Genomic DNA, 27,998 nt, shown 5'->3' with positions numbered 1-27,998 from the left:
AGTTGGTGGTAATTGCATTAGTTTTTCATTTCCTCTTGCGGTTCCATCAAAGTGCTAATTTGTTGACGTGGCAACAAAATGGCAATGCTGCTGTGTGAAATGAAGGGTCGGAGACATCTCTTGTTTTTTATTCATTGATCTGAAGTTCGGATGGAAAAGAGGATCTTGATCAAGTAAACACCATCGGTAAAGTATTTATGAAGTCAATTCGAATGGTCAGTTAACGAACGTCGGTAGTTTCTTTGTGTGGCATGGGTGGCGTAGTATTTTTTACTTTGTATACATATGGGAGGGTTTATATGGTATCAATTAGTGAATTCATCAGTCCCGGTACAGAAGTCTTTCATTTAGCTTTTCGAATTGACTTGGTATAGACGTATATAATTTTGTTATTTTTGGAGATTTGAAACCGTTTGCACTGATATCCAAAAAACAAGCAAACATTGGGTGGCGCCTTTTCAACTTGTCGAGAGAAATGCTTCATTTTTGTATTATATTCATTTCGAAAAAAACAAATTATAAAACAAATTATAAAAACACGATTCTAGGCAATTAGATGCCTATGAGAGTGTAGAAATAAGTAAACATAATAATATTATGAATAACGATGACGGACCAATACCAAATAGCATACTATATAGCTTGTTAAAATAAAATAATATTATTGGATTTACTGATTACTACATAAGGACACATTGTAAAAATAAATTTAGATAGGCAATATTGTGAAATTAATTTTTTATATAGCTGAAAATTGTTTTATATATAGCTATAACATTTGAGCATTACATAAGAACAAATTGTAAAATAATAAATAAGGCGAATTGTAAAATTAATTTACATGTGGTATACCTGTATGTGTGGTAGACCTGTATGGTTTACCTGTATGGTACATCTGTATAGCATAAATAGCGTTAGCTTCGTGAAAGTTTCCAGTTCAATATTTCGCTTGAAGATAATCACTTGGTGATCAAAACACGTGTCGAGGTATTAAAAATAGCGAGTAGGTGTTGGGAAAAACTCCAGTAATATTCATTACTACACCAAAGGTTCCAAACGGTGCATCATAAGTATATTATAAACAACAAAAGTTAATTGGCGCTCCGGGGCAACTTCATTGATTCCAGTGGCGCGTTTGTTTTTTCAGCTGCAGGAAAACCCGTAAAAATCTGCATCACCACATCATTTGAATATCTCGATGCCAATGTCCTCTCTTTCAAAATACAAAATGAAGGGTGTCTCCAGAGGCTCCAATAAATTCAAGACATCGCCAGAATATTATATTATATTATATTATATTATATTATATTATATCATATTATATTATACTATATTATATTTCATCAAAGAAAGTTCTTGGAGATATAACTAAAATCAAAAATTTTTGGAAAAAACACAATGAGTGAGGCCACGAGAATACATAAGTAGGATATTAATTACTGCTAACACGATATGAATGATTCAATGATATTTCATAGTCCTATGAATTCGACTTTTCAATTGATTTATTTATGAAATGATGTTCACCAGTGAGGATGACACTGTAAGTAAAATTTTACGTTTTTTATTGACTTTATTGTGTGTCAATCCTGTGAATGATATCTGATTCAATTTCATAACGAATGTTTGGAATAAAAACTGCTCCCAAAGGCGGTCAGAACGAGCAAAACTGAAGGATATTAGTCTGTTCTTCTCTTCAACTTTTACTGTATTGTGATGAAACCAGAGCCTTAGGATTTGTAGGCAAGGTCATTTTATCTTTTAAAGTTCCTATTTGATTGATTTTTATGGATTGAGATCTGTTCTTTAAGAGCAGTTGGTTTCAACAATGTCTCCGTAGCCTGTAATGATACCCATTGATACTGTGTAACATACTTGGCTGTATTGATATTTGAATTTCACCACTTCTACCGCCTTTATAGTGAATTTAAATTTTGTTGCACTTGTAGAAAATACTCATTATGAGCATACACATTCGCGTTTCTCTTCAGCAGTAACAATAACTCCACTGCGCATGAAAAAATTCATTTCCTGAAAGAGTTGATGGATTTATAAAATCATGAAGTTAGGGACTATCGTCCCTATTCATGAAAAGTACAAATCAATAAAATTACAAATTGAATCCTCCCAACATTTCTCTTCAAAATATACCAAACACGTACGAAACTAGAGAAGGGTATATTTTAGAGAAAAAGCTCTTCAAAAAATGATACTTTTATAAATGGATTTAGAAAACCTGAAATGAACAATGAGTCACTTGTGGTTCAATACCAGACAATAGGAGTATGCGGTATGTAGTTCTTGCTCCTAAATGAGATTTTTGAGTAGACTAAGGGTGTGAAATGATTTTTACTGAAAGAAACTGAAATACAAATCTTTAGGAAACGCAATATCCCAATTTAGCGTTCATTGATTGAACATAAAAAAGAAATTTAATAATTTCTATAAAATTCAAATGAATTGCGGTCCAAATTATAGTTGAAGTGGTTTATAATTGACATTTGAGATGATTATCCCCATTCCATTTCATCTGATCAAAACCAATCGCTTTTCAACCGTTTGTTTTCGATAGAATATGTCGAACAAATCAAAATGAAACGCGAGATTCGTCCATCACAAAAATCTAATTAAGTTTGTTTCCTATTTCCACTTCGAATTCGGGTTAAAAACAACCATCGAGTGGAAACCGATACTGGCGTAAATTGAATTTTCAATTGATCTGAAAGATAGAATTTGTTACCTCTGGCGTAAATTGAATCTAACAAAAACACTATTTCCACACATCAGAACCGCGACACTCTTCATTTATCGCATTCCATCGTTAGCGTTTCCACGCTACATTTTGCTATTTCCGTATGTATGGATGGATATGTATGGATAGTCTTCCAGGTGTGATAAGTGATGATTTACTTCCTACGGAATCGAATATCCGCCGTGTGTGCTTTAAAACGGATTTTAATATATCGTTGAGTATGTCCAACATACCTTGTTTTGTTTTCAAAACAACCATTATTCATAAGACCTGCAATACAAAGTATTGAAGTTGTCAATATATACTAGTGCAGTAGTTACATTATTTTAACCTATTTTGAATAATAACGAAAACACCATACGAATAAGAGTTAAAATATATGAATAATATATGAAATGGAAGACATAATAGAAGATGGAAATATATTACAAAATCTCAAGTAAAACCAAAGTGGAGTGCAATACAGAGCTGTTCCTCAAAATATGACACAAGGGAGTTGTATACAGGGCTTTTCATAATGGGCGTTAATTATCCGTTTCTGACAAACTATTTAACGGATCAACCTGAAAATTTCACAGTATGCATAAATCAATATGACCTACACGACTAAAATATTTTAGACGAAGCGGCGTTGTCGCTTCTACTATAAAGTAGCGGCTTCTTTGATTTTTCACATGGAACACCCCGTATATAATATCATATTATGATTCATTACCACTTTGTCAACAAATTCATATACTATTTTCCTATACCTATCTATTACCGTTTAGAAGATATAAATTAATTTCGATATTTTTTTACCAAACATGAACTTTCATAAATGCTGATAATCTTGAACTCTCTTGCACTAAAACGATCAAATTTGAAATGGAGTGGAGTGATACTATGAGGATCTTCACTTCGAGTCATATTTTCATTTGCCTCATACAGGGTCTTCAAAAAATGCAGATACTTTGATCTCATGAAAAAATGAGTGGAACTCAATTTTTTTGAATGGAACACCCTGTATATTTCAACATTTTTGAGCTCCACATCCAATTTTAGATTAACTTTGGCTAGATAATACTATTTCTATTTTGAACCGTTTTCGAGGTAATCTGTTTCAAACGGAAACTGAGGCATTCGATACGATAAATCATCAGTTACTATTTCAATAAAAAAAAAATGTCTGAAATTATTTCAATTCCACATCAACATCAGTTCGAGAAGAGAGAATCAACTCACAACAATACCAACACTATTTAGTATGGTGTTTCACAAGGCAGAGTCCTGGGTCACCAGCTTTTCAATATTTACGTGAATGGTATGTTTTCGTTGAAGACCCGTAGAGATACCGTAGGTTTCGCTGACGATAGAGCTGGGTCGTGAAAGAATTCGAAAACATAGTAAGGTTAGGTCCAATTGAGTGGGTCTATTCGATCCTCCACCGCAACCCGCAAGGGTTTATTGTGGCTCACACCTATTCACACTCGATCAAATAAACCCAGATTCTTAACGAAACCATCCAGGTGTTCAATATTTGTTTGGCAAAGTCCGAAGCGATGCCAATGACAGGTTCTGGTCCGATGAAGCTGTTTGCAGCACCCTCCTTTGCGAGGTAGTCAGCAGCCTCATTGCCTTCCAGGCCAGTATGGCCAGGAATCCAGACCAGAGACAATCTGTTAAGTCTTCCTATCGAGGAGAGTGGTTTTTGGCAATTTGCTACCAATTTAGACGTTGCTTGATTGGAGCCAAGAGCTTCCAATGCCGCTTGACTGTCCGAAAAAATTTTCATTGACTTATGTATGAGGTTGGATTCGTCCAATCTCTCCGCACATAATTCAATAGCGGACATTTCCGCTTGAAATACAGTCGCGTAGATTCCTAGGCAGTTTGATATCTCTGACATAGGTCTGCGACTGAAAACACCTGCACCAGAACCGAAAGGTGTTTTTGATCCATCTGTGAACCAACTGCCAACCATCTGCTCTTTATAAGGCAGTTCGTAGTTGAGAGTTGGAGGCATAAAGTCAGAAGTCATTTCCAGAATGCTGTGACTTCCAGTGGCAACCAACAGTCTGTTGCACTCTGCATTAAATTGATTTGCGCAATTGACAATGTGTACATATCTATATGCAGTCCATCTAGCTTCTCTCTCCAGAAAAATGTGGAGAGGAGGTAGATCTAGAAAGATCTTCATGACCATTGACGGTGTGGTACTGATGGCACCACTAATGGCCAGGCAAGCCTGTCTCTGTAAGCCAGAGAGTTTCGCCTTGGCCGTTTTCTGTAAAGCTTTCGGCCATCAGGCAATTGCACCACAAGTCATCATTGGTCTGACAATCATCACATAAATCCAATTGATTTCTTTGGGACCTAAACTTCAAGTTTCACCACGAATCATTCAACATGTCTATAGGGACAGTCTGGCTTTGTGTAAAACTTTCTCCAAGGGAGCCTTCCAGGTGCGTTTTTTATCAACAGACTTTCCAAAAATGCTGAATAATAAATTACTATATGAATTTCTTGGAAAAGATCGAAATTTGAAATTCGACAAGCTGTACAATTAATGTTGGAAAAATACATCACCATCTTCAAATACTTAGTTAGATTATTATTATCCAGAAACACTTTCATTCGAATACTCAGATAAGCAAAATCAATGAAGGCCATTTATGAAGCGATTAATAAAAGTGGACCAATCTTTTGAATTTCTTTACAATTCATCGACAGATTTAACTTCTCCTGTCTTCGAAGAGTTTGGAGTAAATAGTTTATACAACTTTTCTTGGGCAACACATTTTCCGAGAGCAATGAGAAAAAGCTTCGTGTGGAATTTCTCAGAGCACAACCCCAACCCCAAATATAGGTGATGTTATGTAAATTTTCTCATGAATTTTATATATTTTCAAATCAAAAACTGCTGAAATTATTAGCTATTCTTCCAGATTTTTCCAACGAATTATCAAGTTATCACTTACTCCTTGTATCATAGTTCATGGCAACCCTCAACTAGGATTATTTCAACTTGTGAATTTATGAAGCTGAACTGGGTTAGATCTGTCAAGTTGAGAAACTCAGTTCGGTATAGATGATTCGTTAGATTTACATTTATTCAACATGCTATTCGCAGGACACTGACAACTGAAATCAAAAAGTTAGCAGTATTGCAGTAATTAGACTTTCCACAGAACCTCTCCATCGTAAACCACCAATTTCATTACGGTAGAAACTTTCAAACTGGATCATAGTTGAATCGTATCTCTGGTGAATATCAAAGATACCCTGGAGAATAATATAATTAAAGCAGAAGCAGTGTACAGTTACTTAATGGGGTGACATGCTCTCACGTTTATAGTTCGACGTTTTATTCTCACAACAAATCACTATTAATGATTGTGTTCACTACTACAAAAAAATCCAGAATCAGACATTGCGTAAATTTGAAATAGAATTCTCACATAGAAGATAAAAAATAGTGATTATCCTTTCTATCAACCCATAGTCTGAAGTCTCTCTTCGTGACACCCATTCGAATTATCTAAAATTGTGTTTCCAAGCACTATGGTGTTTTGAAAAATTATAATTTTTGTTTTATTTGAATCACTGTAACATATTATGAAAACGTTTCGTTTCCATATTTGTATTGAAGAGGTTATATTTTTAGGAGTGATTAATTTTTGGGAAAGTTTTTGGCTTTCTACTACTCCATCTTGATACAAAAAAAGGATGAGGGAATCTTCCAAAGAAAGGAAGGAACTAATCAATTTGAAAATAAGTTACTCTATACATGGATGTGTAGATCATGCAAAGAAGTAACTCTCAGATACAAACTGAAAGAAAGTCCTCCTGAAACAGCTACTTTCATATAAACATTACACGAAAGAAAAAAATTCTTTCGAAACAAATATTCCTATATGAACACTGAATTATACAGAAGATACTTTTCTCTACTCAGTTTGTATTTCAAACATTCGTTGTGGAATAAAAATCAGATATCATTCACATGAGTTCTACTTCAAGAAGAAATTTCAACAATATCACTGATGAGAAACCAATTGTAGGCTGGTGCAGCCACTGAAAAAAATATCGTTGAAATCAAATTATTGTTGGTTAGGATGATTGCTCATCTAAATCCTTCTCTATGACTCGATATATCGGAGTGGAGAACTTTGAATGAGTTTTTGTGCTAGTGATTGTGGTTTCATGTACTTGAGTAGGTACTGGAATTTGTCGTCGGCGTCGAACTCGTCGTCTTCATGGACCTTTCTAAACTAGCCTCAAAAACCCAGCCGGTTTAATATAAGATTTTTGTTAGATAGTTTCTGTTCTTATTTTGTTAGATTCAATTTCCTCTTCGCCTCCTCTCTGGTTGTGCTAGTATTGTCGTGACAGTAGGCACTTCATCCTCATAAAAATTTTACATCCTGCTTTATATTTTATATTTTTTCTGAATTTTTGTACCCAGACAAATTCTGCTGCAGAAACTCCTTGAACAGGAGTTTTTGTAACAAGACTAAATGGTATCTTAATCGTACTTCTCTGAAGAAACTTCATCAACTTCTTCACAGAGTTTGAAAGTCGTAAATGGTATCTTAATCGTACTTCTCTGAAGGAGCTCCATCAACTCCTTCACAGAGTTTCAAAAAAGAATATATCTCAGTTAACGTGGTGGCCAAAATGTAGGAATTGGACAATGGTACTTGACGTGATATGTAGTCATTTCGGAATTCAATGAACTTTATTGACAAATGATTCATTTGAACTGTTTTTTTATTAACAAATCATACATAATGATGAATGTTGAGTGAAATATTGAGCAGAATGTAGTAGAAAAGAATTACCATAAATTATTTCATTGGAAAGTTCCTGTGTTCGTTCCGAAATGAATAATCAACTATTGTCTCAGCTCGATGTTTCATACACATTGTACCTAATTCAATTTGTCAGGAATTAAAAATTCAGTGTGTCCAAAAAATACATGATTATTACTGAGTTGTCCATTCAAAACAGATTTCTATACCGACTAATAAATCACTTACTACCGCCTTTCTATCCATAATGATTTTACTGAAAAAGTTTACATATATTTACAGCTGTATTGTGTCTATATTCATATCTGCAAAATTAATGTTTTTTTTTCTTTTTACTGGTTCATTACCGACAATTGGTTGTATTGCGCTATGTAATATCTTCATTTGAGGTATGAGATCCTCTGCTGAAAGAGTATTCATTTTACAAAAGCGCGCGGTCAGAATAATTCAGTCAGAATATATATATATATATATATATATATATATATATATATATATATATATATATATATATATATATATATATATATATATATATATATATATATATATATATATATATATATATATATATATATATATATATATATATATATGCCTGGTCCTGCTTCTAACGCAATTTTTGATAGAACTCTGCTAAAATTGTTTGGTCCGGTTCACTGTCCTGAACGTTTCAAACCACCAAAAACCGCATGGGAGCTGACGGCCAGTTCTTCAACAATGTCACGCACCAGTCTTCAGCAGGATTCTCGAAACCTCCTCCTGAATTACTATATACAGGGTCCTGCAACAGTGGCGCGGTGTTCCATATCTCTATATAGGAAGCAGATAGGAATCTAATTTTCTATAATATTACCTTATTGCTCGAGCTCGACAAAATAAAAATATTGGCGGTCACACAGGGTGTTCGATTTTTTTTGGGCGGATCCCAACTGTTTCTTTTTAAATGGCAACCTATATTTTTTATCGCTTTTTCGGTTTCTTCATAGAAAATAAAATAAACTTTATGTATATCTGCACTTCGAAAATATTGATGGTTTTCGAGATATCTAGCATGACAGGTTTTTTTTTCCAATATTCGTCACTCAGAATATTTGAAATTATAAAGTGGTGCCCAGTCCAGTTGAAATTTTTTTCTGGTCGAATATTCTACATTGGTAACTCTCTCAAACGATATATCTGAAATCGACCTGTGATATACAGGGTATGAAAAACCGCTTGCCAAATATTGTAAATGAAAATTTGCAAAATCTTCCTTATATTAAATGGAACACCCTGTATATTATTGATCCATAAGAAGCGCCAACGAAACCTCTACAAATTTCATTAAGTATTCCCTATGGCTAAGTTCAATAGTTTTTCTTAAATGAGCATTTCATTCGAAAAATGGTCATTTTTTCAAAGCGAAATCCATTTGACGACTGATAAGAATATACAAAAAATACCCTCTCCTTAAAATATCGCCCATTCCTAAAATTACCTGTTGATAGATAAACAAGTTGCGAATTACACCACAAAATGGACGTTCTTGAATAGTTACAATAATTTCAAAAATCTCGGAATTTGTGCCATATTCTTTCGGTCTAAAACAACCTTTCAGCGAATGAAATATTTATTGGAAATCAAGTAGTCTGGCAAATGACAGAACAAAATATTTGGCTGCAAATGAATATTGAAATTTTTAGTCAATCGTGAAGTTGAACTGTCGGTATAATTTCATCAGAATGTTGTTATCAAAAAGTGATTTGATTGATATGATTTTCATATTAGGTGAATCAGACAGGAATTGTTTATTGGCAAGTAGAATTTATTCTCAACGGTATCCAGATAGAAGGCATCCAGATGAAAGATCTTTCCGAAAGGTCTTGGGACGATTCGTTGAAACTGGATCTATTAATTATTCCAAACATGAGCGCATCAAGCCAGCTACTAATGAAGATAATGAATTGCAAGTTCTTCTTGCTGTTGAAGAAGATCCTAGTAGGAGTCAACGACAAATTGGGGAAATAGTGGATATAAGTGAGAGATCAGTGCAACGAGTATTGAAGAAACATCGCTTGCATCCATACCACGTTCAGTTACATCAAGAATTACTGTATGCTGATTTCGAGAAAAAAGTGAGATTTTGCAATTGGGCCATGAACAAAATTCGTCGAAACGAATATTTTTTCAATAATATTTTATGGTCGGATGAATCGACATTCCATAAAAATAGATTTGTAAATCGACATAATTACCATTATTATGCGACAGAAAATCCTCACTTATTGAGACAGGTGGATTATCAACATAGGTGGTCGATAAATGTCTGGGGAGGCATCATTGGAGAATATGTAATTGGTCCATACTTTTTTGAGGGACATATGAATGGTGCAATGTATCTCAATTTCTTACGAAATGATTTACCAGGTTTGTTAGATGATATTCCTCTTGACCTCCGCAATAGAATGTGGTTACAACATGATGGTGCACCTGCTCACTATTCGGCAGAAGTGAGAGATCATCTAAATGAAGTATTTCCCAATAAATGGATAGGACGGAATGGGCCTGTACGGTGGCCCGCTAGATCACCAGATTTGACGAAACTAGATTTTTTCTTATGGGGATACATAAAAAATATGGTTTACGTTGAGCCACCAACTTCTCCCGAAAATATGCGACTTAGAATAACGAATGCTTTTCGCAGCATTACACCAGCTGTCTTGCGCAGGGTAGAACAGTCTTTCAAACATAGACTTCAGCTCTGCATTCAAGAAAATGGAAGACATGTTGAACATATTTTATAAAAGTTTCATTATCAACCTTAATTAAACTCTCCCTTTTGTAGTTTTGTAATTTGCCAGTTGACAAATTTGAATATCTAGAACTCAAGCTCTGAATGAATATAATAACATGAAAAAAATAGTTATTTATAATGTTTCTTTCTTTTAACTTGTTTGGTTTGATATTGCACGATTTATGAGTGAAATTCTGCATCCAATGAAAAAATAATTTTCCATTTAGCAAAAAGTGATAGGTACATACATTTATTTCGTTAAAAAATATTTGTTTGGACACCTTCTAATGTACAAAATTGAAACAAGATATCTTTCGTATATTTTTATCCGTCGTCAAATGGATTTCGCTTTGAAAAAATGACCATTTTTCGAAAGAAATGCTCATTTAAGAAAAACTATTGAACTTAGCCATAGGGAATACTTAATGAAATTTGTAGAGGTTTCGTCGGCGCTTCTTATAGATCAATAATATACAGGGTGTTCCATTTAATCTAAGGAAGATTTTGCAAATTTTCATTTACAATATTTGGCAAGCGGTTTTTCATACCCTGTATATCACAGGTCGATTTCAGATATATCGTTTGAGAGAGTTACCAATGTAGAATATTCGACCAAAAAAAAATTTCAACTGGACTTGGCACCACTTTATAATTTCAAATATTCTGAGTGACGAATATTGGAAAAAAAAACCTGTCATGCTAGATATCTCGAAAACCGTCAATATTTTCGAAGTGCAGATATACATAAAGTTTATTTTATTTTCTATGAAGAAACCGAAAAAGCGATAAAAAATATAGGTTGCCATTTAAAAAGACACAGTTGGGATCCGCCCAGAAAAAATCGAACACCCTGTGTGACCGCCAATATTTTTATTTTGTCGAGCTCGAGCAATAAGGTAATATTATAGAAAATTAGATTCCTATCTGCTTCCTATATAGAGATATGGAACACCGCGCCACTGTTTCAGGACCCTGTATATGAGTCGATCAATTCTCAGCTCATCTTCGGAACTAAAATCTCAGGAGGAAACATTTCGCAAACCAACGTCGAACAGTGCGTTTATTAACACCATCATTTAAAAAGGGAAATTTTGGTAGTGAGTTGGTTTAATTTGAAATCGTGTAGAAATAGTGGACGCGAATTGATTAACGACATCATATAGTGATGAGCTGAAAAGACGAAAAAAATAAAAATTTTGAAAAATGAACAGCAACTCTGTATAGAGTACAGACTTCTCTATCGATCAATATATACCACAACACAGTAAAATAAATATTCATTGACATATGAAGCTACTAAAACACATGACATTAAAAAGGACAAAACTTATGAAATAACCTAATATTTTGTGAACACTGGGAATTGATCCACCATCAGAACATTTCCTATTCATTTCGAAACATCTGACAAATCTATCTATGTATGTGATAATATTTTTTTTTTCAATTTGACGTATCGTGTGAAATTCTATACCAAGGAAAACCAGGTGAAGACAAACCAGACAGGGATTAAAATTAACTACTAACTATAATAAAATGATTCTGTCAATTCAGGTGCAAATACTTTTTGGCATAATGATGTTAGTGGAAAAGCCTAAAAGATTTTTCAGAACCCTCACATTTCTCCTTTGAAAAATTCCTTAGAAAAGGTTGTGGATGATATGATGGTGCTTAAAAAAAATTTGGGGACTGACAAAACAACAACAACGCATTAATTAAATGAAGTGAACAGACTGAGGAACTTGTCTAAGCATAACTAAACAATAAAAAAAATCAATAATTTGAAATCATTTCAAAGTACAAGTTTTAATTTACCAGCAGCGAAAAAATGTTATTGCAAGATTCACCAGTACAGATAAATAAGGATTGAATATGTTAGTCAACATGAGTAATTCAAAGAAGGGAAAGGGTTTCTTCATAAAATAGGTTATATCGTGACAACCTGTTATATAAGATGAATGTTATGCAATAAATTTTTTTAAAGATGAAACACAACCACTACAGGAAAACCTTCAAGGCGCTCTCAGAGCGGTGCCTGTGCGGAAGTAGTGATTCATATTGTGTTAGAAATACCAAAAGTTCTCTTTGTCCTCCAGGGCGACATTTATATGCAATATCCATAATATTAGTTGACAGCACTACCGTGCTTCTTGTTTTCTATTATAAAGTCGTTGAGTAAATTTTTTTTTCATAGCGACAACGGCGTTTTATTTCCTAAGAATCTGGAAAAGTCTGCTGTTAAAAATAATATATTGAATTTGAATCGCTGAAGATTAAATCTATTTGAAAAAACATTCTCAGAAAGTTTATTCCATATAATCGCGGTTCTCCACATGAAAGAGTTCTTAAATAGTGGAGTTCGAGGTGTACTGAGTTGAACCCAAAACAATGAGCAGCCACAGTCCGTCGCGTATTTCTGATATGTACCGCTCTTGGTCGAATCAAATTTGCCAAGTCACTTAAACACCTCCCGTGGAAGTATCTATAGAAGAGAAACAAATTTCCAATCTTTCTTCGATGCTCCAGGCTATCAAGATTACACGTGATGTTCGCGTCTCCAATCAGGTGGATGGCTCTTTTCTGGATGGAATTCAGCAACTTCAGGATATGTTTGGAGGCAGAGCTTCATACAGGAGAACCATACTCTAAAGAAGTTCTGATTTGAGCTTCATGAAGCATCAAAAGTTGCTGAGGTGTGTGAAGTTTTGTAGTTCAGAACAGTGTTCCAAGCTTTTGAGAAGCAGCCTTTGCAATTCCAGCGACATGATTGTGCCAAGACATATTGGTGTCCATTTTAACTTCCAACGAACTTATCGAAGCAGGAAGCGGAATTGTCGGACTTGACATTATTATATCCGTTTCGAAGACATCAATCTTCTTGGAGAAAATCCATGCCTGGGTTTTTGTGGCATTGAATTGAATCTGGTTACTTTCACCCCAATTCGAAATCACTTCTAGATCCTCATTAAGATATGCAACCTCCTGCCTCCGTAGCTGATGTCCTGAAATCCAAATGAAATGACGAAACAAGTGTGCCTCGTCAGCAGATCAATGTATTGAATTCTTGGTTTTTTCCAATAAGTCGTTGATATACAATAAAATAAAATAAAATAATATAAATATGGATGAAAAAAATTGAGGGGTTTTCATTCAATTCAAAGTTCATTTCCTTTCTAGGAGCTGATGAATAAAGCTTGTGCTCATACATTTTTTCACCATTAATTCATTCAATAATATAAAGTTGATTTCGAATATCAAATACGTGACAATTAAATTGCTAATGTTTTCAAAGCAAAATCTGCTTCTCACCTACTGGATTCCATTTGTTTCTTCGATAATACCTAAAATAATGAATTTCAAATTATTGAACTCTCATTATTTTATATACGTGAACCAAATATCAAACGAAAAAATCAACAGAGCAGATTTGGCGTAGTTCTTTTCTTTTTGAAATTAATCCATGTGAATTTCGCTACGAAACCGCTGATAAATGTACAAAAATATTTCGTACTTTAATGTATACATGCTATGATTTCCAAAAATATCTAGCGTCGTACCAATGTTATCAAAAAATCTTTCTTTCTTGATCTTCAGCACCCTACAAGCCCTACGATTGGACAATCGACCTTAACTGCTTATTGTCCAACCTGTACAAGGAATCGTACGTTATAAGGTGAGACTCCGTTAATCCCCAGCTCGCAGAAGTTTCGACTTCTGAGGGTTGTCATTCGTAGGGAGACCATGGGTGGTTACCAAAAAATTGATTTTAACAAATAAGTTATTGTAATGCACTCAAACATAGCTTACTCAAATATTATCATCTTATTAAGAAGCACTGGTGTATTGCAATTGATTCAAAAAAGTTTTTCTATTCTGCAAAAATGCCTCCTCAACAATATTATTCGAATAGATTCCTGGCCAAGATCCCTACCACATAGAAATAAATTCCTCTATATTAAATATATCTGGATTTTATTGCCTGAATGCTAAGGAAGAACCAATTATGTCGTGGACTCGGAGTTATTTAGGATCGAAACCAATTATTTTCGCCAGGAAAAAGCAAGATAAAATAAAAATAGCTCACAGAAAACGTGCTAATGGATCCTCGAAAAGTGAAGGCCGTTCTCATAAGGAAAATATTTAATGGGTTTTTTTTATGAACATCGACAGGTAGGGAGTGGTGGAGAAGTTAACGATAATTATGGGTGATGGGTCTGCCAATACAATATAAGACTTTTTATCTTGTTCAATTTTCCTTCACGAAAAACAGTATGTCCACTAGCACTACGAATTCAATAAATTCAGTGGCATTCAATTGACATTATTTAATTTTGCAAAAATTTATAGGCTGTTTATGAAACTCAACATTGAAAAAATTTTAAAATGAATTCAGGGATTACCGTTAAACTGTCGCTACCACACATTGATGGCTTCTGTACCAGGAACAGCAATATGGTATACTCAACCAGTATGAATGTATACTCGAAGGTTTTCCACCGCCAATAACAATTAGAATGAGTTGATATATGAAACCTAAAAAAAAATGTATTCATGCCCTTAACAGATAAAAATAAGATTTGAATTACATTGAAGCTATTCATTGGCCAATTACTTTAAAAAATCCAATTGTGAATAATAAGATTTTAATTTTGAATAAATAGATTTGGCCTCAGTCCTGCATGATGTATATTTGAGTAATCTTCTCCTTTAAAATTTTTTTATCATTTGATAACGTCATTACCTGATTTATATGATATAAAAGCTTGTCTTAAGATTCAAGCACTCGTATTACTTAGTTTGAATTCAGCTTTTTCTGAATTGAAATCAATCAAATCAAGTTACTCAACTCACTAGTTGATCTACACAGGTAGATATTCGAGATTTGAGCACTCATATACAGGAGTGTTCCTGTATATCTACGTGACAAATCAAAGTATAACTTTGAATATCATGAATACAATACAAGAAATCGCAATAACTTTCATATACGTCAGACTAGTAATGTCAATTCAAATAATACAGTTTTCATTAAAGGAGTTCAAGCATTCAACGAACTACCGGAAGATATTAAGAATGCTACCTCTCTAAATATATTTAAAAGAAAATTAAAAGTGCACCTTTTAGACCTACAAAGTGTTTAGTATAGGAACCTGCTAATACAGTTTTTTTTTTCTTCTTTTTATTTTATTTATTGTGCTGTTTTTATTTATATGTTTCAATGTAAATGATTTTAAATTTTAAATTTCAATTGTGACATTTAAATTTTTAAATTAGATTAAGACTAATATTGTAACTGCATTAGCTTGTGCTAAATAAACGATACATATATACTCATATTACCTAGTTTGAACTCAATTTTTGTTTTTAATTAAAATCAATCAGATGAAGACTCAAGTTACTAGTTGATCTACACAGTTAAATCTCGGGACAAGCTTTTATATCATGTAAATTGTGTGATGACGTTATAAGTTGATAATAAAAATTTTGAAGAAAAAGGTTACTCAAATTTACATCGCGCAGCACTGGGGCTAAACCTTTTCATTTAATTAAATTCAAATCTGATTATTTACATTTGAATTTTGTAAAGTAATTGGAAAATGAATAGGTTTAATGTGATTTAAATGTTATTTTCTTCTTTACAGAGCATAAATAAATGGTTTCTTTATTTTTGTCAATATTATTCCATTTTATATTTTTCAGTATTCGCTAGATATATTTCTTGGTCTATTCATTTCAGGGCCTCTAACGATGCGTTTTACTTCCTCGGAAGTCTGTTCATCTTGGTTTTCGATTTCTTCTACTTCGTCCGTAACGGAGACATCATTTTCTCTGCACTGTCTTTCGAAATTTTTAGCAAACGCTTTCGTTTTCTCTTGATCCGTTTAGATGATATCTTGCTCATCATGTATTGGCTGGCATGGTTTTTGGCGGCCCTTTCTCAGGACTTTCTGCATTCTTCATGCACATTGGTCTCTGGTGTTGAGTTCTTCCAGACGGGCTGTCCATTGTCGGTCTCAAAGTACACGCAGCTCTTGCTGCAAGATTTTGCCGTAGCATGCACCTTTTGTCAACTGGAGCGGGTTTCCGTTGGTATGTTCTATTCAGACGTCTTCTGATTCTGATGAGCTCGATTATTACCTGTGTAATGTGGCTATCATTTCCTGAGCGCATCTCTTCATGGATTAGATGATCGCCTCTTACAGCTGTGTTGTAGCGATCTCCAAGTCGGTCTTCGTATCGATACGAGGGATGCCTCCTATCGCGTCGTGGACGGTGCGCTGGAATTTATTCCAGTCGATGATTCTCTTTGTTGGTTCGTCTGGTTTCCTTTCTCCTGTTTCTACTGTGAATAGGATATGATTGTGATCAGATCGGCTAGTATTTCCATCTCCTATATAGCGATGTTTTGCAATATGGCGACGTCTTGAATGTCTGGGACTTTAGAACGTTGGGGCCTCTGGGGCGACTACCGCGGTATCCTCAAAGTCTTTCCGTAGCCTGGCGAGCTCTCGACCACTTTGGTTTTCAACAAATGCATTGCTAGACTCAACTGTCCTTAATAGACAGGCGTAAGTGAGTCAGGGAGATGTCATTTCTCCTCACAAAAACGCCATCTTTGAAATCGACAGAACTCAATCTTCGAATATCAAAAATAAATGAGGCTCTCCAAGTCGATCAATTGTAAATGTAAGCTTCGCCAACGAAAGATTCGTTTTCTGTCTCACACTGCAACTTGCACTATGAGAAAAACAAGTTGAAAACCAGAGCCCAAACACATCAAATCTATGAGTGTTTCGACCCACCATATGTCTCGCCAGCGACACTGGGCTGGGTCACGAGTGCTTTGCTGGATTCAACTGTTCTTGAAGGACAAACCCAAGTGAGTAAGAGCGATGAAATCTCCCTTCATGAGCACGCCATCTATTGGATAGACGGAGAATTGATTTTTCAAATATCAAAAATAGACGAGGCACATCCAAACTTCGATATCGACCATCGAAAAGATTCGTCATCTGGTGATGTCATCGCCTTCTCTTGATATTATGGAAATATCAGTAAAAGCAATTAGTTCAGTATTCCCAAACTTATGAGGCACCATTGTTAGTTGTTCAGACAACTTGTTTTTGAAACTTTTTCGGAAGCATTGTAACACTACACTATTCTCTCATCTTTCGTCCCAGTTGAATTTCGCCGTTTCTGTGGAACATAATTCTTCTCCACAACTTTCAACAAATCCAGTTACAGTTTTTAGTGTCATCAGCCGTAATGGTTGAAGTTTTGACATTGTTTACAGTTTCAGGGTGTCGAGTTTTGAGAAAACCGCAGATTTGTGTAAGTAGGTATGTTGGTAAGTTCCATAATGAAGTTTTGGCTAATTGAAAAACCTCACCTCATTATAACTTCCGAGTTCAAAACTACTTTTGGGGTTTCCAGTCCGTGAATAGAATATGAGAAGGACAAAGATTTTGAGTATTAAAGGTAAAAATAGTGAATTAAATGATTCAAGAAAGTAAACCGACTTTCATTTGTATACGTGTGTACTTTTTTTTTTTTCAATGAAAATACTCTTCCTTCCAGAAGAAGAAATGAATAATTCCAAAGAAAAATCACTACCGTCCTGGTAACATCCGAATAAGTATTCAATTCTCCTCAGTATTGTCGCACTTTAGACTTTTTATGCACTTTCTCAAGTAACTGGTTTTTCGCTAGGTAGGCCTAGTCTAAATCTTACTTTTTTTTTATACTCTATCTCAGATAAATATCTCCGCAATAACACTAGCCAACAAATAAAAACAAAAAATTGCGACTAATATTATAATAGCTATACATGAGAGGTTGAAGCATCCTGACTGCGACTTCAATATCAAAAATTTTCCAACTCTTGAAGATTTTGAGTTGTAGTTATTTTCATTTCATTCAAAATTTTCCACATATGATAGGGAAATATAAGATCAAAACAAGAAAAAAACAATAAATTTTGAAGGTAACAGACTTTATTTACAATACACATGAGAAAACAATCAAATGAAGTCTTTTGTGCCTAACCTTTTTGCAAATGTTGACTTTCATTTATATTTTTCATTGTTTTTTCTCATAAGGAACCAACAATAATCCCCCAACATTGCTGCATCCCATCTGCCTTGGTAACATTACTCCATTGTCAGTATGTCTTGGTGGAACCTTACCCGTTGTTTGTCACTGATAGCATCCAAATTTTCTGGGAAATCATTCAAATGGGTGTGCAAGAAAAGGATTTTGAGACACATGCGACATCCCATTCTGTAGTATTTTTCAAGTAGTTTTTTTAAAAGTGTTTCTTAATTTTCTACTTTTTTGTTCCCTAAAAACTCCGAAACAATTCTTTTCAATTAACTTCACGCAGCTACTTCAACAATACTTAATTTTTGATCAAACTGTTGATCACTTAGTAGTTTTCTGATTTGTGGCCCAACAAATATACCTGCGTTGAGCTTTGCATCACTTAATTTTGGAAAAACGTGTTTAGGATATTCAAACACATCACCTTCTTCGTCTAATGCTTTCACAAATTTTTTCATTAACTCCAGTTTGATGTGTAATGTAGAAAACAAAACGTTTTTGGGTTTAACAAGAGGTATATTCTTCACGTTAGCTTGACCTGGAATATATTTATCTTTCGGAGGCCATTCTTTTATTTGATAATGGCTCTGTGTTGCCCTACTGTTCCAAAGGTCACCACATATTTGCCACTTATAACTTATTGCATTTAGAATAAACTACATATTTTCGTGTTTTTTCTTCATGGCAACTGCATGTGCAAGAGAAATAGAGGGTTTTTGTTACCAATATGAAGCAGAATGACTTTTAAACTTCTTTTAGACGAATCTATAAATAAACGCCATTCGTCTGGGTTATGTGCAAATCCTAAATTTTTCATCACACCATTTGGATTTACACAAACACACATTTTATAATGCACAGTAAAAAACGAGGATAGCTTATGGTTACGGTTCCTAAATATTGTAACTTTGGTTTTAGGGGCTAGTAAATTCCATTGTTGTTAGCTATACCTAATAGTTCAGCATTCTCTTTGGGCAAGTAGAGGTCCCGAAATAAGTCATTCAATTCAAGTTGTTCGATTAAATGGAGTGTTCTTCCTTCACTCTCGTGAAAATAAGGACCGTCTTTTTCTAAGACATCCAAATCTTCCTCCCAATTTTCCGGGGGTGTTGGAACTCGTAAACCTTCTCCATGAAGAACTGGCCTTCTTGCAGAAGGAATATCCGAATTTTGTGTTTGCTCTTTCTCGAAAAACCAGAGACGTTTGTCATGCAAAAGTAACAGTCGTTGAAATGATTTGTTGTTTCTCGCCAAATCATTGGAACTGCAAAAGACATAGAAGAGTGTTTGGCATTTAACCAGTTACTTAGATTTGCTTCACAGGTTTGACAACATACGTGAGGAGTCCAATCCCGATCTTGATCACCAACAACACATCCAAAATATTTATGGTAAGCTACTTTGGTCATTAGATTAATTGTCCGTTTCTGCGATTTAGGAGTAAACTGACCACATATATAGCAAAAACTATCTGCAGGACTTACGCAGCCACGTTTCTGTACTTTGGACATTTTGGTACTGTTGCGTACGTCAAGTTCAAATATGTGATACTGCGTTGACATATATAAGTCAACTTATTTTATTCACAAAGATAACACTAATATAATACTCTCAATATTCGAGTAATTGTTCACCTCGCTTCTCTAAAGGTGCGTATCCACCAAAAAAGCGAGCACGAGCGAACAAGAGTGAACGAGCATTCTGCATCAATAATCGTCTGGTGAGTACGGGCTAGCGAGCGAGCGAACGTATGCTTGTTCGCGTTCAGAAAAGATCGAGAAGAAGGAGGTACTACGAACTTGAAGATATTCGCTCTGCTGTGGACGGGACATCAATATGTCGAGCAAACACGAGCGAACACGAGCAAATATACACGAATGCTCACTCATGCCCGCTCGTGCTCGCTTTTTTGTTGAATACGCAACTTAATACTAACTCACTACTACTCGTGTTAAACCAATATTGATGATACGATTGTCAAACTGCTACTTTTATAGCGGTTCCGTATTTCTGGTATTTTCTGGAAACTTCGAATAACGGAAGTTCGAGAAGCGGCGTTACAAGTCTCATATACAGCGGAAGCAGATACGAATACTGAGCAGAACCACTGTGTTGCCGGACCTTAAACAATTTCCACAATTTAGGGGAAAAGCAAATTTTGTTAAAGTCGTATTCATTAAATTTTTGTGAAAAAAATCATAACTCAAAAATTTTACGTGTAAGGAAATTTTTACTATTATTTTCGCATTCAGAGACCAAAAATTAACAACGAACTGCCTTTGACATTACAGTCGTAAATTAGCTGTAAACTGATGTAATCGCATAAGTTTTGTGGAAGGTATGTTTGTAAAATTCATTGTTACAGAGCCCTGTAGATGAATTTAATTGTAATCGAATCTTCAGTCAGAAAACAATTGTTTTTTGAGAAAAAATTAATCCTGCTACCCTACCAAACTCTCTCCAAAAAAATTATTGGATCACTAAACTAGTTAACTAACTATTATCATTATGGATGTCTTGATTTGAAAAATACAAATTCTCATCAACTCACAGGAGATCTGTGATTCTATACCATCTGTGAGCTAGACTCTAGATGGTCTATATGAGATGTTCATGCAATGCAATATTATTAAGGAATATTCAAATGACGGTCATGAATACATAATATTCATATTCAATGGGGAGTCAAATTTTTTTTCTGAATATTTGTCATGATGTTTTTTCATATGTCTTTGAAAGTTTTAAATACATTGAAAACAAATCCTAGCTTCTCGTTTCAATTCCAAATTTGGTTTCTTAGTTTGAGTAATGATCTGAAAAATACACACAAATACTGCATCTGTTTTTTGCCTTTGGCAGTATCTGTTTTCTTCCTTATCGAATAGTTGTGGGAATTTCTTTCCTATTTCGATACGGATTGGATGTTTTATAACACACACCAACTGAAGCTTCATGAATATAGGAAAGACGGAAAATGAAATGGCTTCTTAGTAATGAAAACTTAATAGCTCCAATAAAAGTTATCCACTCCAGCCTTTTACTAAATGCACTTTTATAGTTTTGAAATCCATTAAACTTTTGATGAATTTCTAATCAATGTTATTTAAATAGCTTCTGAAAGTGGAAAGCTCTATCTTTACCAGAAACGTTATTTGATAGCAATAAATGATTAATTTTGATAGCTTGCTTGACAATGATTATGTACTTGTCGAATTATCGGATTTCAATATTTGGAACAGTAATTCGACAAAAATTATATTTTTATTTTTCCTAGTGTTTAACTTCACAATGAGAAATAACAATATTCAGATAGAAAATTGATCAAATTCGATTCGACGCGTGCAAAGTATAAGTTAACCCAACACTCTTTTTCGGTATTTTGTGAAATGTCGTAATTCAAGTGCTTGAGAAATATCTCCACTCTGTTATTCCACTCAACCACGATCCAAAAATCGAGGTTGTGACAACTGGCATCGATACATTTCTGAATCTAATTATTAGATTTTTGTTATCTGCAGATATCAAGGGATGGGTCTACCATGAAAAGCGAACGACACTGGGCAAAACTTGAATCTGAAAATGTTTTCACTTCATTACAAGTTGAGCATCATTTGTTTAATATATGTTTTTGTATATGTATAGTGTATTTAAGGTACTTAATTGGATGAGGATTAATGCTGTATTGCTCAAATTGACTTCGTAATAAAGTAAAGGATCAAAAATAGTTATTTTATGTTATCGCTAAGATATAGACATATACCATCGCAGACTTTTTTGTCGACCTTTTCAAGGTGTATAATACTATAGTACTTATATTATTTTTACACATCTCGTGTTGTTCAGCTAGCGTTTGCAATGGAAACGAAAAAAATGTTTTTATTAACATTAGAAACCTCTAATGTGTTCCTCTACTATATTATGCATGTTAAAGGGCGTTCCAGCGAAAACTTGACTCCGTGTAATCAGAAATTTCAAAGAACACTCCAATTTTTTTTCTAAGGGGACTTCTGATATAGAAACCATACCCGAAACTTCACCCCCCTGAGGTCAGCTACTAGATTTTTGAAGCCTACAAATTAAATCCTGTCAAAATAAGTCTAGTTCAGGAATTGAACGAAAATGATCCTGATCGTCGACTTCAGTTTCGTGAGGTGTTCAGCGAGAAATTGACCAATAACCTAAACCTATGTTTTTCATACGAAAGTACTTTCATGTTGAATGGTGAAGTGAATAGACATAATTGTCCTCATTTGGTGATGGAAACACCAAACACCATTCTTGGTAATCATATTGTTGGACCATTCTTCATTGAAGGTAATCTCAATGGAGACACATACTTAAATCTATCACAAGACTGTGTAGATCCTATGATTACACAAATTTTAGAAAATGATGACAATTTAGCAGAAAATAACATAACATTCCAGCAGGATGGTGCACCCCCACGTTTTGATGTTCGGGTGAGACAGTTTTTGTACGTTGGATCGACAGAAGGGGTCCAGTGGCCAGCTAGATCACCTGATCTCACACCGGTGGACATCTTTCTGTGGGGACACCTGAAGTCGAAAGTGTACTCTACTAATCTTACGAATCTAGAAGACCTGCGACAGAGAATTGTTCGGGAATGCCGATTGTTGATTTCGGACATCTCGAATAATGTACGGAACGCTTTCGAGAGTAGACTGTATTATGCATGGAACTAGGTGAGGATCATTTTGAATAATTTATCTGTTGATTTTGTTTCCACTGATATTATTTGTTGTTTTTCTCCCCATTAAAATGAACGACAGCGAATTTTTTGTTTTTTCTTTAATAAAACGTTCAAAATTTCATTACTCAATAACGAATGAACCAATTTCGAAAAAAAAATACAGAGGTAGCTTTCAAATTATGTATAACTCGATCGCCCATGCTATTGAAAAAATATAGTAGGGTAGTTGCTGACCGCAGGGGAGTGAAGTTTCGGATATGATTTCCATATAAGAATTAGTCCATCTAGAAATAATTGACGTGTCCTTTGAAATTTTCGCTTACATGTCCGTTTCTGACTTACAGGGAAGGTCAAATTTTCGTTGGAACGCCTTGTATAAACCTTCCTCTTGAAACACTCTAATAAAATAACCTACATCAAAATCCATTGCGCAGTTATAAAGACCTAAGCATGCATAGTGACAGACAGCGGGAAGCGGCCTTGTTTTATACTGTGTAGTAATTTTGGAAGACATTGGACTCAATTGAAGGATTGCTAAAAATGGAAAACTGAACCTCTGCTGTGTTCCTCACGTATTTTTTCCAGAATTGCTTTGATTCGACTAGTTCAACTCTTCTGAAGGAAATCATTCGAATCAAAATACATATGGCTTTTCAATAGAAAAACGTAACTTTGATAACGCACACGTTCATTAGATACTCTGTAGGTTGGTAGTTATTTTTGTAACATAACTATTTTAGCTTTCTACTAATTATTTATCTTGGGACATTTATCACTGATCCAACCTGAACAGACAAATCATCAATTATTTCACAGTATTGAAATTGAAGGATCGTTCAAATGGTTTTGTGTGATGTTTTGAAAGAGAAAATGATGATTTCGACGTTCCATTCAGTTCATTGATAATTTTTATGAAAATTCTCATGAAAATTGACTCGTTCCTATCTATTTTTGATGGAGGGGTTTATTATTAACTGTCAAAAATGAATATTCAGCTCTGTTTTCTCAGGGAAGTAGTTAGTCAGGGGCTTCATCGATTCAAGTACTGCAGATACATTCGTAGTTTTAACGAATGAAGGTACAGTATATAACTGAAAGTAACATCGTCATTCTCTAGATTCCATTTTGAAACGAATGCGATTTCAGTGTACTCATAAAGCAAAGAGAACCACAACAGCTGCGGTGGACGAGCACAAAAAATATTTGCATATCCCTCACCTAACTCGAAATTTAAAACAAGAGTTATCCAAAACACTCTGCTGTGCGACACGCGTGAAATATATGACAACTGGATACGCAGATCTGTACTGTGTAAAATATGTTTTTTCATTAAGCAACTGTCAGCCTCTCGAACGATAACCCTCAAAAGTAACAAGATGTTACTTTTTGAAGTGCAATTTTCAGTACAGGTTCGACGATTCGTAGTGGAAATCGATCGTCCGGTCGTCGGGCTCGAACCATCGCTTCATATAGGGTCGATTGAACGCTAACCAACCGGTTACCGTCTTTCCACTTTAGAGTAGTTCCAAACTAAACCCAAGCACCCAACATTGACTGGAAGAGATAATTGATTTCCTTAATCTAAAATAATTAACAGAATTGCGAAAAGGAAAAGTGATACCGAAAATATTCAAACAATGATTAGGCACAACCGAATAATATGTGTAATTTTTCTATTTAGAATATATTGTTCCGTAGTTGAAAAATTTGAAAAAAAATACTGATTTCATTCTCCTTGATATTTATTTTGGTATCAATATAATTATTTACGTTGTTCAACTCCCATTGCGATATACTACTTTTTGAAACTCGCTGGATTGAATTTTTATTGAAACTGAAATAAATTAGTCAAAATTTGGTTTGTTGAATGAGGAATATGCCCATGTCCCACATAGCAATAGATATTCCAGGTATATTTCATGAATATACATTTGAGGATATTGTATTATGCTATGAATATGCCATGGATATATATATCTTCTGGAGAATATTCCCTGGAAGTGCTCCTGGCGAACCTTTGATATATTTTAAGAATATTCCTTGGGAATATTCTTGGAATATCTTATAATATTCTTAGAATATCTAAGGCATATTCTATTAAGAATATTCCAGGAATAGAACCCGAGGAATATTCATAAAATATTCAGGATATTCTTAGTTTATTGTAGGAATATACAATAGAGAAACACCATAGAATATTCTTTAAATATATTTTATGAATATTCTAGGAATATTTGGAATATTCCAAGAATGTGACGAGTAACCGCTATTAGGCATGTATATATTGCATTTTGATACAAGATTCACACAAGTAATAAAACACATAATATTCATAAACAAATATATTTTAAAAACAATATACACTGAAATATTTGACGATTCAACCAATATTAAAAATAAAAAATCTAATTAAAAATATTTTTTCACTGAATAAAATATTCCTGAATACTGTCATATTACAAATATTAGAAATGTATTCAAATTAGGATGTTCCTACTCTCAAACAAATGTATACTAAAAAATATGCTAAAATAACAACTCTGTGAATTCATCAGCACTAATTAAAAAATAATAAATATATCATTTCATTGAAAAAGAAAAAGTGTATTACATCAAGAAATAGGTTAGGTTAGGTTTCTCACTTAGAAAAATAAACCCACAAATGAAGTATTTAAAATGAGTGGTATGATGGGTTATTCAATGAATTTCATTTACTTAACGTTATTCAAACTTTGCTCACCAGAAAAGTTTTCCTTATATTTGTCCAACAATGCATCAGCCAGTGTTTCAATAGTAATACCTGGAACAAAATGTACATTAACGTTCATTATCACTATTTGAAAGTGGCACAATAAAACTGGAATAAAAATCAAATAGATATTTTTCGCATAGGTTACTCATGAACATTTACAACATTTCATGACTTGGAGAACAACATGCATTGTCTTGTAAAAAAGTAATCATTACGTTTTCAGTTCCTTGGTGCACCTGCCTGTACCAGGTACCACTCTGTTTCCTTTTGGGCAAATTGATACTATCTTGAAAACGAGTGATAAAAATTATGAAAACAAATGATACAAAAGAATGTGTCATTCACTTACTTTTCTCTATTGAAGATACACAACTGAAATCACTCTAGTTCAAACATGTACTTAGTGAAACCAACAAATCCCACACACCAACTCTCCTCGAACCTAAAATGAGGTATAGTAGGTTAATCACCATGACTTTACTATCGATACTATTGCATTTTACTTACTTTTCTTGAAGACTGAATAGATGCAACTCTCCTGTTTGAAGATCCAAAATCAAACTATTCGCTGTACTGCAAATTGGACAACCCCAAATTATAAATAGTACACTGAACGTGACAGAATTATACTTTGATAATAACACCAACACACCATGCATTACACATGCGAACCTGCCACGTCAACCGCCATGTTGAATCAAATGTCGAATTTAACGCAAACGCAAATGTACCATGCATTAAGGGACAGGCGCTTTCACAGAGCTTATTCGACTGTCGCGCGCTACACTTCAATTGACCATTGAGAAACGTTTACTCCAATTATTCACTTCCCCATTTCTCTGTTTCCAGGATTTTTCGCTTTGTATTTAAATAATTTCAAATACAAAAAGACAAATAGGATGAGAATTAACCAATTTATTGATGCAATTGGTTCATTTATTGGCCCATTCAAATTTTTTTGTCGTTTCCAACAGTTGCTGTTGGAGCAATTCATCCAGAATCTTTGCGTTGAGTTCAAAAACTGGTTAATACTATCAGGGTTATATACATTAGGTTATGCATTCGATTAAGATCTTCAAATATTTTTGTTTTTAATAATATTGAATTATTTGAATACGTTATTATAAGATAATTCAAAATTCCATTGTATAGAATATTCCAAAATATACCGTGGGGATATATTCTAAGAATATACCATATGGTATATTTGAGCGACAATATTCTTAGAATATTCAAGGGAGAATAATCCATTTATAGACATTCTATGCACATTCTTTCGGGAATAATCCTGCCATATTCATTCAAGCATATTCTATGAATATTCTAAAGGCATGTATATATTCCAAGAATATTCTATGAATATTTGGAATATATACGTTCGTTTTATGATATACAGGGAATATTCCATGAATATCTAGTGCTGTGTGGGGTATAGTCTAATCAACAAGTTCAAAAACATGAAAAATAGAGATAAAGGTCCTAAAAACATGAGAGATAGCTTATTCGATTCGAATTCACCTTTTGAAAAATGTTTGTGAAGGATTTTGGTTCAGGTAAAAAATTGCAATTGTTATTAACAAAATAAGATTAAAAAAATGGTATTTAGTTTTTCGTTAATAACTCAAAGAATATTAATATTTAGGCAATTTCTATAAAAGCTCGTTAGGAAAGAGGAAATTTCCGATGAAAAAGTCCCGACTTTCGAAACTCTATCTCCATTATTTATAATTTTAATTTGACGTTGAAAATAGGGTTCCGCGTGACTGTTACGGCATGAGAGCGCTGCCGCTAAAGAGAGTTCATCAAAAGAAATAATTTTTTTTATAACATAAAATGTCATTTTGGAAATTTGAAAAAATCTAGTATCTCCTTAACCGTTGAATGAATCGAATCCCGTAGAAAAAAAAGTTTTATCGCAATTTTTTGAAAAGTTATTCAATTGTTAAATAACAAATTTTTCCCAATCTCCATTGGAATAAATAATGGGATAAAAGGTATAAATAATTGACCTATGAATTTTAAACTTCGTGGAGCCCTCTTGATATATATACTCCATACGATCCTGCGATAAAAGTTCATAAAAATGTATCAATTTATTGATTATAATTTTTTAT

General features: G+C 34.0%; 1 protein-coding gene and 1 long non-coding RNA gene across 4 annotated transcripts in view; one reads left to right on the top strand and one right to left on the bottom strand.

The window, feature by feature from the left end:
- LOC111504259 (A-type potassium channel modulatory protein KCNIP1) overlaps positions 1-27,998 on the top strand; it is a 463,024-nt gene that overhangs the window by 206,523 nt on the left and 228,503 nt on the right. The window lies entirely within an intron of this gene.
- On the bottom strand, positions 25,537-27,308 carry LOC141483063 (uncharacterized). 2 transcript variants are annotated; one of them, XR_012465881.1, is made up of 3 exons: positions 26,392-27,295; positions 26,234-26,326; positions 25,537-25,932 (listed from the first exon to the last, which is right to left on the bottom strand). It is a non-coding gene; the product is annotated as an uncharacterized lncRNA (long non-coding RNA). The 2 variants fall into 2 exon arrangements; XR_012465880.1 differs by having other exon boundaries at positions 26,234-27,308.

Source organism: Leptinotarsa decemlineata, unplaced genomic scaffold (assembly GCF_025532065.1).
Source record: "Leptinotarsa decemlineata unplaced genomic scaffold, Ldec_3_MD MMD2_tig00002974_RagTag_RagTag, whole genome shotgun sequence".
NCBI lineage: Eukaryota > Metazoa > Arthropoda > Insecta > Coleoptera > Chrysomelidae > Leptinotarsa > Leptinotarsa decemlineata.
This window is presented reverse-complemented; position numbering and strand designations above follow the sequence as displayed.